This window comes from Gossypium hirsutum, chromosome D10, assembly GCF_007990345.1.
Source record: "Gossypium hirsutum isolate 1008001.06 chromosome D10, Gossypium_hirsutum_v2.1, whole genome shotgun sequence".
Taxonomy (NCBI): Eukaryota; Viridiplantae; Streptophyta; class Magnoliopsida; order Malvales; family Malvaceae; genus Gossypium; species Gossypium hirsutum.
Window position 1 is genome coordinate 4,543,710 of NC_053446.1, and position 17,756 is coordinate 4,561,465.

The 17,756-nt window shown below is 30.7% G+C and overlaps 1 pseudogene; it reads right to left on the minus strand.

Annotated features, from left to right (window-relative positions):
- Window positions 1-4,355: 4,355 nt before the first annotated feature.
- LOC121222333 (probable LRR receptor-like serine/threonine-protein kinase At1g56140) lies at window positions 4,356-12,407 on the minus strand (annotated as a pseudogene).
- Window positions 12,408-17,756: the final 5,349 nt, after the last annotated feature.

Sequence of the window (17,756 nt, forward strand, 5' to 3'; positions counted from 1 at the left end):
AGGGATGCAAATGTGCTAAAAGCTAATAAACAACTTGATAGATAAAATAAAATTTAAAATATAATTTTTAAAAAATAAAATAAAATTTAAAAGATAATTCTAAAAAAATAAAAGAATATTATAACCATAATATCAACCACTTAGATGTCCATCCAAAGCATCCATTATGGTTATAATTCATACCCCTTTTTCTTTTCGTATGATTTTGCTTACAATACATGTTGCCGTAGCATTAAAAATTCAAGTTTTTTTTTTATAAAACTCGGGGTTTTTTTATTGGAAAAAATTAAAATTAATTCTTAAAAAGTAAAGAAAATTTATACATTCTATCAAATTGGTTTTGATTCTTTTGATTCTGAATTTGTTGATAACCGATAAAGGTTAAATTTGTTATTATACCAATCAAAAGTGAAATAAATTGATGGAAAAAAATGATCATTAGTTGCTCAGTTTCGAAATTGATAGGGGCTAAATTGCTTACTTTTCGTTCTAATTAAGAAAGGTCAATTTGCTCAATATCAAAATTGAAAGGGACTAAAGAGATTTTTTTTGACCAATTTTTTTCTCTAATTCCTTTCCTACTCTCCTTTCTCTTTCCCTCTCCTCTCCCTCTCCCTCCCTCCCTTCTTTTACTTTAATTGTATAATACTAAACAATTAATTAGACACAGAAAATTAACGATAAATCAAGAGTAAAATACGACTTATTAATAGAAGTATAGACTAATTGGTAAAAGGTTTAAGTATGTGGTTAAGCATAATCAGTAAAGTTGGAAAAGGTGGAGCCTATAATTGCAATTGAACCAATAAAGGATGAGGTGATGGTTTGGAAATAAACCAAAATAGTTAGTGCTCCATCGTCACGCTTAATATTGTCATCTTTTTCTTCTTTTCTTTTGACTTCACCAATTAATGTAATGTTTTCCTTCTATCGCCCACCACTTAGATTAAAATCTAGTAGTAGGGTTACAACTAGATACTTTCACATTAGCATACCACGCAATGACTCGGATGCTTCTCGCCTTTCCAAATTTTTGTTAAAAATAAAATACAAGTGGCAAGATAGTAGATCTACGGTACATGTTGCACAAATAAAATCCGTATAAAAATTCACTTCATCTATTTTATGTTTTAATCTTACTGTATTACTTCTATTTGATTTTAATTAAAATAAGATTTTTAAACCTATAAATAGACGTAATCATCTCTCCTGTTGTATTATTCGAATTCCACATAGTGAATTTTCTCCTCCTCTACTTGTGGTTTTTTCTCGAAAGGGTTTTCACGTAAAATTCTATGTATTCTATTTTTCTCTTTTTCTTTATGATTCATTATCATTATCGACGTTCAATTTTAACATTGTGTATATATGTCATATCATATCATTACCAATTACCATATCATTAAACAATAATTACATATATCATTATTCTTTCATACTTGCGTCGTATCTCGTTTTCATTCAATTATACATATTACAAATCATCATACCAATACACCATTTTATTAAACATATATCAAAGTTTTGATGCACTCTCAAAATATTTGTTCGATCTCATATGCCAAACATGTCACATTTCAGTACTATATCATAACCGCATTCCATTTATATACGTTTAGCCCTATTAATAGAGTGCTAACTCAATGATTAGATATATGGGATTATCAATCACACCAATGAACTCACAAAAGCATAATCATCCAATACACCAAAGTACATATAGTATAGAGCCCGAAGGTATTGTATCATATCCCCCAACACATCAAGACACATAAGTGCAAGGCTTGAAAGCATAGAACTCCATAGCACATATCATTTATATTACTCATACTAATAACTCTACCAGATTGCCATATCATGAAAGTCATTTTCAAACCATTAAATCATAGTAACATATTTCATAAAGTCAAGCCATTCATAAAAGTTTCTTTTAAGTCTAATTACTTAATATAAATTCATGTAAAGAAAGAAAATTATATCAAAACAAACCAAAGTTGTCACGCGTCTATTGGTTTTTTTTCTTTTACCTTGGTTTTTATCATGTTCGTCTTGACTCTAGCTACATTAATCAATCCAAATCTTAATATAAAATTAGATTCACAGTCAACCAATAAATCATCTAAATTCAAACATGCTATGCATAACCTCAACTTAACTTCTTAGAACCCTAATGTTCAATTTTCACATATCTCATAATTATCCCCTTTGTATTTGATTCTAATTTTAGAACTATAATTTAAGTACTTCAAGCTACCCAAAAACATGTTTATCGTCCAAGTTCTTCTCTCTCTCTCTAAGCTTTCTAAGTACTCATTTTTCTATCAAAATTCAAGCTTCAATCATGGCCATTAAGCATTTTCCTATCAAAATTCAAGCTTCAAATGTATGGGTTCATACCTAGCTATCACCTAAAGTCATCAATTTCACTAAAGGTTCAAAGAAGACTTACCATTTTTTTATGAGCAAGCCACGGCAATGAAGAACTTCCTTGATTTTTTTTTCTTTCCTTCTCTTACTATGTTGAACCGAATGATGAAGAAGGAATGAGTACCTTCCTTCCAAATATACTATATATTTTATAATTATTTAACTTAATTAATTATATAATTTAATAGCTAACAAGTAGTATTAGAAATGTTAGTCGCTATCCACGGCTCTTGTAACATCCTATATCCGACCCAATCGCCGAATCCGACTACAATGTGCTATGCTTCATATCCAAAATTTAACTAATACATTCTTTAATATATATTCTGCCATTCATACTCAATATAGTTATTATCAAAACACGATTATCTAATTGACCTCGCCACCTACATGAATTTAATTCAATTATATAACTTTAATTTAATATATAAATTATTTCACAAAGTAGCTTTAACATGTTGAATATTTGCTTAGTTTTAAAATAACATTCTATTCACACTTAAATACAATTTCAACCATGATATCCTGAGGCTTCGCCTCTAGGTTTCCCTGCTATATGCATATTAAAAGTATGGAGGTTTGAGGTAAAAATGTAAAATATTATAGTTTGGTATTGGGTTTATTCAAATTATTCGAGTTATTCGAATTCAAAAATTAAACTCGATTCGAACTCGAAATTTGAAAAATAAAATTGAATTGACTCGAATAACTTAATTTATTTAACTTGAAATTCGAAATTTTTTTTAATTTTTTTAATTGAATCAAATTTTGAGATTAACACAATCAACTGGATTTTCGAAATCAAGTTTGATGATGAGAGAACCTGTTTTTCGTTTCATACTTTTCACTAAATGAATTTTCGCTGATGATACTTCCCATAACTAGTTTCAGCCTTCTCACGAGGAGTTCAGCCAGAATTTTATACAACGAACTAACCAAGCTAATGGGTCCGTAATCTTTGAGGTAATCAATACGAGAAATGAAGAATTAAGGCCAGGTTCAAATTTTTGATGAAATCATTTGCAAACTTCCAAAGTAGATCCCTCGTTGCTTTGAAGAACCCCAAGTTGAATCCGTCTGGTCCGGGGGCCTCGAAGCTATCGCAACACCAAACTGTTTCTTTTAGCTCATCTAAAGTAAAGGGATTATCTAGTAGATAAATAAAATATATATTTTAATATTAAGATAAACTCATCATAATATTTTAATTCAATATTGAATTTAAACTCATCATAATATTTTAATTCAATATTGATTTTGCGTTTATATATGATTGATTGAATTTTACTTGTAAATTTTTATTTTGAATTTCCTTTTGGGATTCAGTTTCAATTTTGAATAATTTGAAAACAAGACTGAATTAAAATAATTATTTTAATTATTTTATTTTAACATTTAAAAATAATATATTCGTTAACGAAATGTTTATTTTATACAAACTAAATTTATTTTTATTTTTTGTTATTTTTTAAAATTTTCAAGTTTTTTACTAAACAAAAAATTATTTATTTTATTAATGTTTTATAAATTGATTTATTCAAACCCAAAATCAATATTGAATGGTAAATTTTAATTAAAAAATAAAATTAGTGGCAAAATTCAAAGTTAGATGTAAACAATATTTTAAAATTAAATCAATGATTAAATCGTGCAGACCACTAATTTTCGATTGAGACGTTAGTTCAACAATAATTAAAAAATAAATTTCATAAGAATTGTTAAAAAATATAAAATATTTCACAATCGGTTAAACAAGTTGAATAATTAATTTTATCATCTTGATTTTTTTTCTCGATTCACAACAATTTGTTCTAATATCTTATTATATATCACTAACCAGATAGCTGATTTTTAGTTCAGCCAATTGATTCGGTGAGATTCTAAAATTTTAAATATAAGGATAAATTTACAAAATAAAATGACAAATATCAATCAAAGCTTGGTGGCAAATTTTATTATTCACGTATGGCGACAATTTGCCCAATAACCTCTTCTTCTTTTTTCATTATTCCATGTTTTTTTAAGACAGACTCATATGCCATTATAGCATGCATGCATGGAACAAACAACTCTCACCTTCCTTCTCCAATGCTCTCCCTGAATCCAGAAACATTTACTGAGGAGAGCATTGGTTGATCATTTAGCCCTGAAAGAGTGTTCTTACTCTTGATTCCATTGCTACTATGATCGGATGCATTGGACTTTTGAGATTCTTCATCCATGAACGTGTCTGTTTTATCCTCATAATCCCCTGTTACATCCTTAAAGTCGCAGTCGGTTAAATAACTTGGTTTTGTTGTAACGTTGCCCACTTCAGTATCTCCTACAAGCATAGCAATAACACGAGACATGGACGGTCGCAATGACGGTGATGCCTGAGTGCATAAAAATGCTACCCCTATCACTCGAAGAGCTTCGTTTTCATCGAACTCCGCTAATGTAGGATCAAGAAGGCTCAAGAGTTGGTTATTTTCATGCAGGGTCCATGCCTAGAGACATTTGTAGGAACAAATTAATAATGAGTAAGTCCTTTAAATTTTAATAGGTGCTTGAATAAATAGTATTGCAAAAGGGAAAGCTATCCTTTTGGATTACCCAATTAAGAAGATAAACTCTATCATCTTCTAATCTATTGTCAGAGTTTGGTCTACCAGTTATAATCTCCAAAGCAACAACACCAAAGCTAAAAACATCTACTTTCTCTGTAAGATGACCGCGCATTGCATACTCTGGTGCCAGATAGCCACTTCAAGATAATTACATTGCACTGTTGGTTAATTTCTGCTAATAAAACTACTAAATCTAGCAATTTGGGAACATAAATTACTTGCTACTAAGGTTGAAAGGTCTTACACTGTTCCAGCAGCGCGACTGGTGATATGTGTTTTCTTGTCATCATAAAGCTTTGCCAATCCAAAATCAGATATTTTGGGGCACAGCTCTGCATCAAGCAAAAATATTGCTTGCCTTGACATCCCTATGAACAATCTTTGGCCTAGACTCCTCGTGAAGATAAGCTAGCCCTTTTGCAGTTAAAAGGCAAATATTGAAGCGAGTTGGCCAATCAAGATGCAAGTCCTTTTGTCCTGCATTAGTAGGACAATGAATCTCGTACATCTATTCACAAAAAAATGGAAAGCACAAAATTTTATATTTGACTTTTCTTGTACCCCAAAGTGCATGATCAAGGCTTTTGTTCACAAGATACTCGTAAACAAGGAGGCGCCTATTTCCTCCGATGCAGCACCCGTATAGTTTGACAAGATTACGATGTTGTACTGCTGATATGGTAGCTATCTCAGTAACAAACTGATCTTTCCCCTGGTTTGATGCTACTGAAAGTTGTTTTACAGCTACAACTTTCCCATCTGAAAGTGTACCCTAAAGCATACTAGGATTTAGTAACACTGTGTAATAAATCATCCTCTCTTGGTAATTTAATCATTACATGACAAGCATGTCAGCATGCTAAAAATGATAAACACTGTTTACCTTGTACACAGGTCCGAACCCCCCTTCTCCTAACTTGTTTGAAGGATTAAAGTCTTCGGTGGCAGCTTTTAACTCGGAATAACTAAATGTGTTTGGTCTAGGGCCGATTCCAAGAAGCACTACAGAGTAAAGTAAAGCAATTAGCAACATGTGACTCAGAATAACCATAGAATATACAATATTTTATAATAAACTAATGCTCTTACCCTCATCATCATCATCATCTTCTTTTTCTCTCTTCATATAAAGAATTGAAAATATAAGTATCAAAGCCAATGCTACTACAGGAATTGTAACACCAGCAATCAATGCTGTGTGCTTCTTTTTTTTAGGATTGTCCGGTGGTAACCCACTGACAGATGGTTTGAAATCTCAAGAACAAAATAGATGTATTAGAAATAGAGAACCAAAGATAGACATGTGAAACATATATAACATGAGGATTCATAAGTTTAAGGTCTCTTACTTGGAACAACACTAATAGCTGAAATGGCTGGACCGTAAGTACCGGTTGTTGGTATGCCAGTAGTCCCTTTACCAGCCCAAAACAGGTGAATTTCAAGATGGTTCCCAGTTACATTAGTGGTGAAATTCCTAATTATTGCTTTATTAACACCACCAGCCTCCTTTGATATATCAAAATCCCTTAGTTGTCGGGTTCCCTGATGAAGCATTGATAAGATACTATAGCACTAAGTATTTTTAAGTGTAAAACTATGGGAACATGATTGTGATCATAAAAACACTGCAGATAGAGGGAATGGAATGAATATATATCTATAGATATATAAAGCTTAGAATGGTATGAATTCTACATTAAACGACATATTACCTGAATATAAACGTCGAAAACACGCCTTCCTAGACTCTTCCAAGACTGTGAGGCAAGCTCCGGGAAACCAGTCTCTGCAAAGAACAGTCTTACAGTATAAGACCCGTTCTCAAGGCCTAGGCCATAGTATCTGAGTGATCCGGGGGATAGCCTTGAAGTCTCATACAGCTTCGGAGTGTTGGTACCACTCACTGTTCCTGCGAAGTTTTGCACATACTGTTGAATTGGCCTTTCTGCAAACAAGCCTGCATTGCTAACCGCCCATTTTCGTATACTGGATATATTAAATGTTGCTGGGCCAAGTGTACTATTATCAACATCGAATGATATCCCATCAGCTATCATCGCTGGTCCACCACACTTGATCGAAAAATTTGCATCTGCCAATGCCGACATTGAAATATGTTAGCAGAGCATTAAGCATTGGCCTTGATTCAATCTTATAATTATGGCCTCGACAATAGGTACTGGTTCAAAAGTTTAAGCTAGTACATCGGGGAGCATTTCTAAAGCATGGGAAGCTTCTTTGGAGGCATTCTAATCCTGGTAAAACCTGAGGAATTTCAAAACAATTTCTTAATTAGGAACTTGAAAAGAATGCATGGCATAGCAGAGATAAAGCAAGCCTTTATTTCATAAAGGTAAAAGAATTCTTTCAATGAAGTTTAGAAGGGAAAATCGAGTGCTACGAGACGATAACTCACCTATTGATTGAACTGTTAAATGTAAAGTTGTTGGCCACAAGGTTCCTACATAAAATTCCATGAAACAATATCTTGTTGGTATTGATTTGTAATTGATTCCTATTTTGCAATGCGATATGAACAATAAGAAAATAAGGTCCATTTGAGCATTAGAAAAGTCACAAGCTACAAAGTGGTGTTAAAATTAGAAAGCAAAGGTAGGTAAAGCATCCTGGATTAAGATACATACAGCTGTAAGCGTGAGTTTACCCAAGAAGGCAAGTTCCCTGATAGAAAATTGTATGATAAATCTCTGCATAGAAAAGTATATTAGTCAGAAACCTGACAGACTGTGACTTCTATTTGATGGTTCACCAAATGGAAGAAGCTAACAATGGCTAACATTCAGATGGTAGACATCTAAAACAAACATTATATGGAATAAGTTGATGAGATAGTGACTTACATGGTCGTAAGAGTTTCACTCTTTTGGCTGGGAATAGAACCTGACAGACCATTATTTCCAAGAAACCTAACCATTTCAATAGCATGAAAGAGATGAATAATGTTAAGTGAAAACCATAAGTCTTATGCTATATTTTCAATTCTTGATGGGATGGTTTTCTTTTTTTTGTTGTTGTTGCTTACAAGTATTCAAGAGATTTCATAGTGAACAAAACACTTGGAATTCGGCCTGTTAAGTTGTTGAAACTCAAATCCCTGGAACAGAAAGAAATTTGAAACATGAGGCAAGCAAATACCATAGATTTTTGAAGCAGTTTACTTTTAAATGGAACTTACAGCTTTTGCAAATATTGTAATTCCGTGATATAAGATGGCAAATTACCAGTGAGCAACACATTTCTTAGAACCCTATAAGAAAACGAAAAAATATATTAATTCCACAAATTTAGATAAAAGCGTTTCATCTTTTTCCCAAGAAAAGAAAACATAAGAATGCAAGAAGTAAAGAGTGTGGTTAACTCACAAGTCGGTCAAGTTCTTTAAATTTCTTATGAAATCAAGAGAAGAAGAACTCCCGTTGTATATATCGCCAATTCGCCTACATGATGTACGAGTATTAAAAACATGTCTATATGCGTAGATATATCAAACAAAGGAAGAGAGTCATTCGGTGGTAGGATTACTATCAGAAAAGCAAAATATCTCTACTTACAAAGAAGTCAATGAGGTTAGATTTCCTAAACTGGATGGTATTGGACCTTCAAAAGAGTTCCCTTGAAATCTCCTATATAAACATTAGGCTAGTCATATTGATGAAAAATTTAAGCAAAGTCTTGATGCCTGATTCAAGGAGAACTTAAATGAAGATTAACCAAGATGTTTTGATGAATTACAATGCTGTAAGCTTTGTCAAGTTACCAAAAAAGTCTGGTATTTTGCCTGTGAAAGCATTATCAGACGCCCACCTGAAATTCAACACAGCTTATCACTCAATCCATGAGAGAGAAAGGGCAATTGGCAAGACCATGAGGGAGAAAAGGCAAGTCTTTCTTACACAGTTCGCAGGTCTTTAAGTTTAGCAAATGTTGAGGGCATCTCACCACTTAATGCACAACTGTTAATGTATCTGCCAAATTCATAAACCAATTGTTGTCATAATTTCAAGGGTGACTTGTAAAGACAATCATGTACACCCCCTACAAAGAACTAAAGAAAGTTAGAACTTACAGTTCTCCAAGTTCGGCTAAATTACCAAGTTCTGGAGGCAATTTTCCAAAGATATCATTATTACCCAACGACCTGCATGATATTGTTCCAAATAAAAAATTTCTTTCAACAAGTGTTTGCTTAAAATGGATTGTTTTATCCTTTATAATGGTGATAAAAAATTCCATTGAGTGTTTCTTCAATTCTTACAGCAGGTATAGCTTCTTGAGATTTCCAAACTCCTTTGGAATAGTTCCAGAGAAATTATTATGAGCAAGTGATCTATACAAAGAAAAATAATTAAATAAATAATTCAAAGAAATAGGAATAGAATGATTTATTATTCTAGCATGTAGCAATTGTCTGTCATGTAAACAACAAAGTGGATTGGGAGGTGTTGAACCATAAAACAATTGAAATGCTTTTTATCATATCATGGTTAAGTACTCACAGTAAACCCAACCTAGACATATTTCCAATGAATGCTGGCAAAGGACCAGAGAAGAAGTTCCTATCCAGCTTCCTGTATCACCCAACAATACCAATGAGTTGCTGTCAAACTAAAAGACACGTTGTAACCATTTGTATTCATTTGGTAAATATTCAAAATGAATGTTAGCTTATGAAGATGTAATGTAAGGAGAAAATAGAGAGGAAAAAGTAAGATTATTCTTACAAGAAATCCAGATAAGGCAAGTCCAAAAGTTCCTTTGGTAATACTCCACGCTTATCTAGTCCAAATACCCTTCTGAGAAAAAAATTTAAAACATTAGACTACCAATAGGAGTACCCATTTCAACTTTTTCAACTGTTATACTATAATGGCTTAAAAATATTGCAGAAGTGTGTGAGAGCAACAAGCATACAGCCGAGTAATGTGGCAAACTGTGTTATCGTTGAAAGAACAATCACATGTGATAGCTGGGTTATTAGAAGGATCCTCAAATTCCGATAGTCCTTGGCTAAGAGCAGTTCCACTGCATGGGTCTCCAGTGGTGTTCCATGATGCCACTGCTTGTGCATTCCATTGTTGGAAGATTGAGTTCAATGCCTTTACTATACCCAATTCATTAAACAATTAATTGAAGAGGGAAAAAAAAAGGTAAAAATAAAACAATCATCGTGATTATCATTTTATCACATCTGTAATTACTATTAACATTGATAATAAAAAGGAAAACTCTTTCATTTAAAATTAATAATAATTTCATATTTTGGATTGAGTCTTAACTCAATTGGTATGCACATTATTGTCAATATAAAAAAACGTGAGTTCGAGTGTACTGAAATGCATAATCTTCTTAATTAGTTATGGATTAAGGAGTCTATTTACTAGATGTACTTAAAAAAAAATCCATGACATTCCAACTAAATTAAAGTAAAATACTATTCAAAGATAAAAAATAATTGAGAGATTTATTAACTATATGTATTTTTTATAAGAATATTATTATGTGTTTTTTTGTAAAAATACAGCAAAATTCTTTATATTATATTATGAATTATATTTTAGTTTCTTTATTGAAAAAATGGGTAAATTAGCTCTTGTAAAGTTTAGTGTTTATACATAAAGTATAATAATAAATTTATCCCTCAACCTTTACACAATTATTCAATTTGACCCATACTCTTTTATTAAAAGTAAATTAAAAATTTTGAAACTAATAAGACTAAAGGTCAAAAAAACTTAGTAACAAATTAAAAAGTTCAATTAAACCCTTTTAAATTTTAAAAAATCAGAAAATTTATAAACAAAATTTATAACAAAAAGTTATAAAAATTTTAAATTTATAAATTTATAAATAATTTTTATGCCCATAATTACCTGTCTTTTGTATTATAACTTTCAAGGGATAAAATACGGTGCCGTCTCACTTCGTTTCCTTTTATCTTCATAATGATCATAATTCAATTTTCATAATTATATTAAAATTATTGAACTTTAAAAAAATATATATTATTTAATATTTTCTTTTAAACCCCACCTAGTGCGAGGAAACTAGTGAATAACAGCTGCAGTAGTACTTCGAAAATTAACCCATTACTTATGTAAGCTAGCTTAGCTGCATATAATATATACAAAGTTATTAAATTATGGGTAAATCTCCGTTTTAGTCATGTAACTTAAAAGAGTTATAATTTGATCATTAACGTTTATAAAATCATTTTTCTTATCACCCATTTTTTTAATAAAATTATCATCCAATTGTTAAGTGGCACTTTTTTAATTAATATAATAATAATTTTAGTCCTCAACTTTTATATTTACTATATTTTCTATCAACTTGACCTTGATTCCATATAAACCTTATAAAAAAACTCAAATTTATTTAAAAATTGAAAATTATATATTAAAACTCTAGAAAAATAAAAACAGAACAAAATTTTTTTAAAAAAAAAGCTAAATCATTACATGCTTCCTCAATATTTCTCCAAGCCAAATTAATAATATCTTCAAGTCGAGTTTCATATCCTTTAAGAACATCTATTATTGATATTACATAGGCTTGTGAAATTGACTTTGATGCCAATTTTTTATGTTTTTTAGGGAATGGATATTCGATATTTCTATATAGACAACAGAAAGAGAAATTTTGGAGAGTTTAAAAGCAATTCTCCCTTCCTTTCTCTCCCTCGATCTGCTTTTAAAACTATTATCTACTTTTATTTAAATTCTATTTTTAGAATTTTATAACTTTTGAAAAGAGATTATCATTGTATATATAATCAGGGTTAAATTAAACAAAAAATATAAAAATTAAGTACTAAAATTGTAATTCCACTTAATAGTCGGGTGAAAAAGAATAATTTCGGAAATGTTGATAGTTAAATTATAATTTTTTTAGATAAGTGACCAAAATGAAAACTTATTCATAATTTAGTAACTAATGGTGTAGTTTACCACAATTCATAAAGAGAGAGAGAGAGAGAGAGAGAAGAAAACCTTCGGAAGGATCGGTGGTGGCGTTAGTCTGGGCAGTAATTGACTGCATGAAAACAAAACCATCACCACCAAGAAGAAGAAGTAATAGAGCAAGCCTTTCCAAGAAGATGTTACTCGTGGCTTCATCCTCAACCTTAAGATTATCTTCCTTAATTTTCTTTTTCCCTTTCACAAATGGTTCTCATCATCAGTTATCACCACTTATATCAACAACTAGTTTATTTTAACTTTTCTTTTTTCATTTTTTTTTTATTTTTCATTGTCTTTTAGCTCAATTTGGGCCTGCTATAAATTTTCTGTACTCTTTTAAGCTCATCACTCACCGACGAAAATGGCAGCAACTTTCCTTTCGCTAGCAAGTTGAGGGGATTCTTCCTGTCCCAATATTATTTTATTATTGGGCAATGACTTGGATGCTATGGTCTTCGTCTTCGTCAACGTCAACGCCAACCTCAATAATTTTTATAGATAGTGACTTAATTATTAAAAAATTTTATTTTTGATATTTATAATAAAAATTTTGTAATTATGATTACTTTATTTTTATTATTTCCTTTCAAAATTTCACCTAATATTTAAATTTTCAAGTTTAAACCTAATAAAATTCAAACTTCAACTGTACCCTAAACAGGTTCCAACATTTATTTTTCAATTTGCAGAGGGAATTGAGTTGAAAATTAGAGAAGAGGAATAGTTTATGTGGTATAAGACTCCTTTGGATACCATTTCACCCCTAGTTAGATGGAATCAACAGTGTCTGTACTTTTAAACGGTGAAGTAACTCTTTTTTTACACTGTGATGAACCGTGGTGGGGTAACTGAATTGCACCCCACCCCTTAATTTTGGCTAGTGCTTTATGCTCCAATGAGAGTAAATATATTTCGGTAGAGGATTGTTTTACAAAAATAACCTTTTTTGAGTTATTTTTTAAATAAAATAAATTTTAGGGTAAACTATATTCATGGTCACTTTTGTTTACTTCAGGTTACATTTTAGTCACTTATGTTTGAAATGTTATATTTTAGTCACTTACGTTTTCATGTTGTAACATTTTAGTCATTGAGCCATTAATTGTCGTTAACAGTATAATGGTAAGCTGATGTGGCACATTAAATTATTATTTCAAACAAAAATTTTAGGTTAAATTATACAATTGGTCCCCATATTTTTTTCATTTTGAGCAATTTAATTTTTCCTTTTATGTTCTTTTAACTTTCTTTCTTTTTTTTTATTTTCCATTTTCTTCTGCTTCCCTCTCTATTTTCCTACCTTCTCCATTTCTTTTAACATATCAGGAAGTCGAATTGGCAGTGAAGAAAGAATCATGGTACGGGTTTATGAGTTTTGATTATAGGCAATGATGGCTTTCGACTTCCTATTTCTCTCTTCACTGCCAATTTGACTTTTTAATATATTAAAAGACATGGAGAAGGTAGGAAAATAGAAGGAGAAACAAAAGATAATGGAAAATAAAGAGAAAAAGAGAGAGTAAAGTTTAAAGAATATAAAAGAAAAAAATTAAATTGCCCAAAACAAAAAAAATGGGGATCGATTGTATAATTTAACCTAAATTTTTTGTTTGAAATGATGATTTAACGTGCCACGTTAGCTTACCGTTACATCGTTAACAGCAATTATGTAACACCCCTTACCCGTATCCAACACCGGAATAGGGTACGAGGCATTACCAAAACACATACACTTGTAAACGTATTTAACCGAGTTATAAAATTTCATCAAAATTAAAACTTTCAAAAATAATTAACATGTTTCTATAACTTTTCACAATATATCCTTAAAATATTATAATCATAATAATTAGGGCCTGCGAGACCCGATACATACTCATGCAATTTAATGCTTCATTTCCATTTCATTCAATTCGCAATTTCTCATGCTCATAATTTAAATCATATCACTAGAAATTTCCATTTAATTCACGTACAATTCAATGACATCAAATTCAAAACTAATACGTATTTACCATTTAACTCAATGTTTATTGATTATACCATTCAATAACACATTTATGAAATTCTCAATTTAGCAATGAAAATATCACTTTAGTTTGAATAACAACATCGTCCTGATATAAATACACTACCACTTATCCGTTTACTTTAATTCTTTTGGGCCCATTTGTCACTTACCATCTTTAATCAAATTAGGGAACGGTCACGGAAAATTGAGTACTTCACTTTCACTTTGCCATAGTATAACTATGGTCTTACGTATGATCACTTATCACTTGTCCCTGATCAGATAAGTGTAGCCACCTATCACTTTGTTTCTTGATCAGATAAGTGTAGCCACTTATCACTTTGTTTCTTGATCAGATAAGTGTAGCCACTTATCACTTTGTTTCTTCATCAGATAAGTGTAGCCACTTATCACTTTGTCTCTTGATCAGATAAGTGTAGCTAAAGCTATCACTTATCACTTTGTCTCTTGATCAGATAAGTATAGCCGAAGCTATCACTTATCACTTTTCACTTGTCACTTGATCAGATAAGTGTAGCCGAAGCTATCACTTATCACTTTCCACTTGTCACTTGATCAGATAAGTGTAGCTGAAGCTATCACTTATCACTTTCTCACTTGATCAGATAAGTATAGCCGAAGCTATCACTTATCACTTTATCACTTGATCAGATAAGTATAGCCGAAGCTATTACTTATCACTTTCCATTTGTCACTTGATCAGATAAGTATAGCTAAAGCTACCACTTATCACTTTATCACTTGATCAGAAGTACTCAAATCCGGCGTTCCGCTCAATTTGATCATTTATTCATATATCAGGCTTACCAACATGTGTTAATTCATAAACCATTCATGGTATTATTTCATGCCAAAACATATACTGAATATACCATACACACATACTATGAAACTTTATTTTCACACATGAGCTTAGACCATGACCATTTATACACGAATCATTCATATATTTCCCAATTTTCCTCCTCCTCCTCTCCATTCCACATCCTTAATGTGTATAACACACTTAAACAACATTAACCATAATTTCAATATTCACTAACATGTATATTCAAAGCTGTTTATCCGAGTCAGAGTCACTACAATTATTTTTATCCGGAGCTACAGAGCTCCAAATTAAGATCCGTTAATTTTCCCTGAAACTAGACTCACATATCTTCATACCATAAAATTTTCATAATTTTTGGTTCAGCCAAATAGTACAGTTTATTCTTTAAAGTTTCCCCTATTTCGCTGTCTGACAGTTCCGACCACTCTTCACTAAAAATTAATTATCTCATTGTACAGAATTCGGATGATGTTTTAGCTTATTTCTTATAAAAATAGACTCATTAAGGATTCTAACCATATAAACTATAACTCATAATAATTTCTGTACAATTTTTAATGATTTTCCAAAGTCAGAACAGGGGAACCCGAATTCATTCTGACCTTGTCTCACAAAATCTATTATATCTCATGATTTACAATTCCATTGCTCACATCATTTCTTTTATAAGAAACTAGACTCAATAAGCTTTAATTTCATATTTTATTCATCCTCTAATTCAATCTCTACAATTTTTGGTGATTTTTCAAAGTTACACTACTGCTGCTGTCCAAAACTGCTTTAGTGCAAAATGTTGATTTCCATTTTGCCCCAAATTTCACAGTTTATACAATTCGGTCCTTTCTCAATTAACCCTCAATTAATCTAATTTTCTCAATTAGTACTTTACTAGACATTTTAAGTTGTTACACAACTATTGAAATTCAGAATTTCCACATATAACTCTATCTTCAAACTCTTTTACTATTAGGTCCCAAACATTCACTTTCTATTCAATTCTTTCAATAAAATCAGCATATGAACAATTTAAAGCTCTAATTTCATGCTAAATCATCATATACTTCCAGCACATATTCATATCAACTTTCAACTTCTTTCATAAAATCAAAAACTAATGAATTTAACAAGTGGGCCTAGTTGTAAAAGTCATAAAAATACAAAAATTTCAAGAAATAGTCAAGAATTGAACTTACTTGTAATAAAAATATGAAGAACCAGCTTGAAGAAGCCCTTCCATGGTGTTTTAGCTGATGAGAATTCAGAAAAATGAAGAGAAATCTAGATAATTCCACTTGGGTCCTAACTTTATTAAGCAAATTTTGCAATTTTGCAATTTTGCCCTTAATTCTCCTTACTTTCTTGCTGATTTCATGCCTCTGCCGTCCAGCCCAAATAGACCTTGGGTCTATTTGCTTTTTAAGCCCTCTTCCTTTTATCATTTAAGCTATTTAATCATTTCCCAAAATTTTGCATTTGTTACAATTTAGTCCTTTTTGCTCAATTAATTATTGGAACTTTAAAATTTCTTAACGAAACTTTAATACTAACTTTTTAACACTCCATAAATATTTATAAAAATATTTATGGCTCAATTTAAAATCTCCGAGGTCTTGATACCTCATTTCGATTCTAATTATTTTAATATTTATTTCTAGTGCACTATTCACTATTTCAAAAATTTTCCTAACTTCATATTTAACTTATACTTACTAAATTAATAATATTTTCTACCCATTTGTCGAATTTAGTGATCTCGAATCACCGTTCCGACACCTCTGAAAATTCAAGCCATTACATTTTTTTTTTCGTCGGATTTGTGGTCCCGAAACCACTGTTCCGACTAAGCCTAAAATCGGGCTATTACAAATTAACGGCTCAGTGATTAAAATGTTACAACACGATAATGTAAGTGACTAAAACGTAATATTTTAAACTTAAGTGACCAAAATGTAACCTAAAATAAATAAAAGTGACCATAGGTGTAGTTTACCCTAAATTTTATTATTATTTTTAATAATAATTTTTTATTCTCACATTATCATTACAGTTGCGTTTAAATTCGAACACATATTTCATCGTTATTTTTAATCTCTCCGTACTCGCACTAAATCTAAATTAAGTAATCACTAAAGCTGAAAGATTGATGTAAAGCACCCACTGACATGTGAGATTGTGATGATGGATATGCTAAGGTATAGAGCTAATTTTTTAATTAGCTCATTACAACTATGTATAAATTGTTTATTAATTAAAGTAATTGCATTTTCTTGTAATAACAAGAGATTATATATGGTTAATTTAATTTCTTTGAATAATTGTTAAATTGAATGAATAAAATAAAAAATTTAATCCAAACTTTAAAATAAATTAAATATGATATTATTTGAAATCGAAATAATCTATAGTTAAATTGAATTAAATTTGCACATAATTTTTAATATAGTAAAATTGAAAAAAAAATTAACAAAATTAGAATTGAATTTTAGAAATTGTTTAAATATATAAATTAATTTTAGTTTAATAATTAAAAATTTTAATTAATGGGTTTTAAATTTTAATTAAAAATTTTAGAAATTGTTTAATAATTAATGGGTTTTTATCCAATTCAAGAGAGAGGAGCCCAATGCAATGGACCACATTACTTGTCACCCAAGCAAGGATAATTCGAACAACATGGTCAGCCATGGGGTGTCCTTATAGGGCTAACACTTCTCCGCTTTGATTGATTTGATCAAACTCTTGCATAATTTTCCTATATAAATAAGAAGCATGATCGATCACCTTTAGCACTTCAATACTTCGTCAATATTTTACCTTCTCAAAAGGGCAACTTGCATTTTCGATTTTTTTCGCAAAATGTGTTAATCGGACACTAA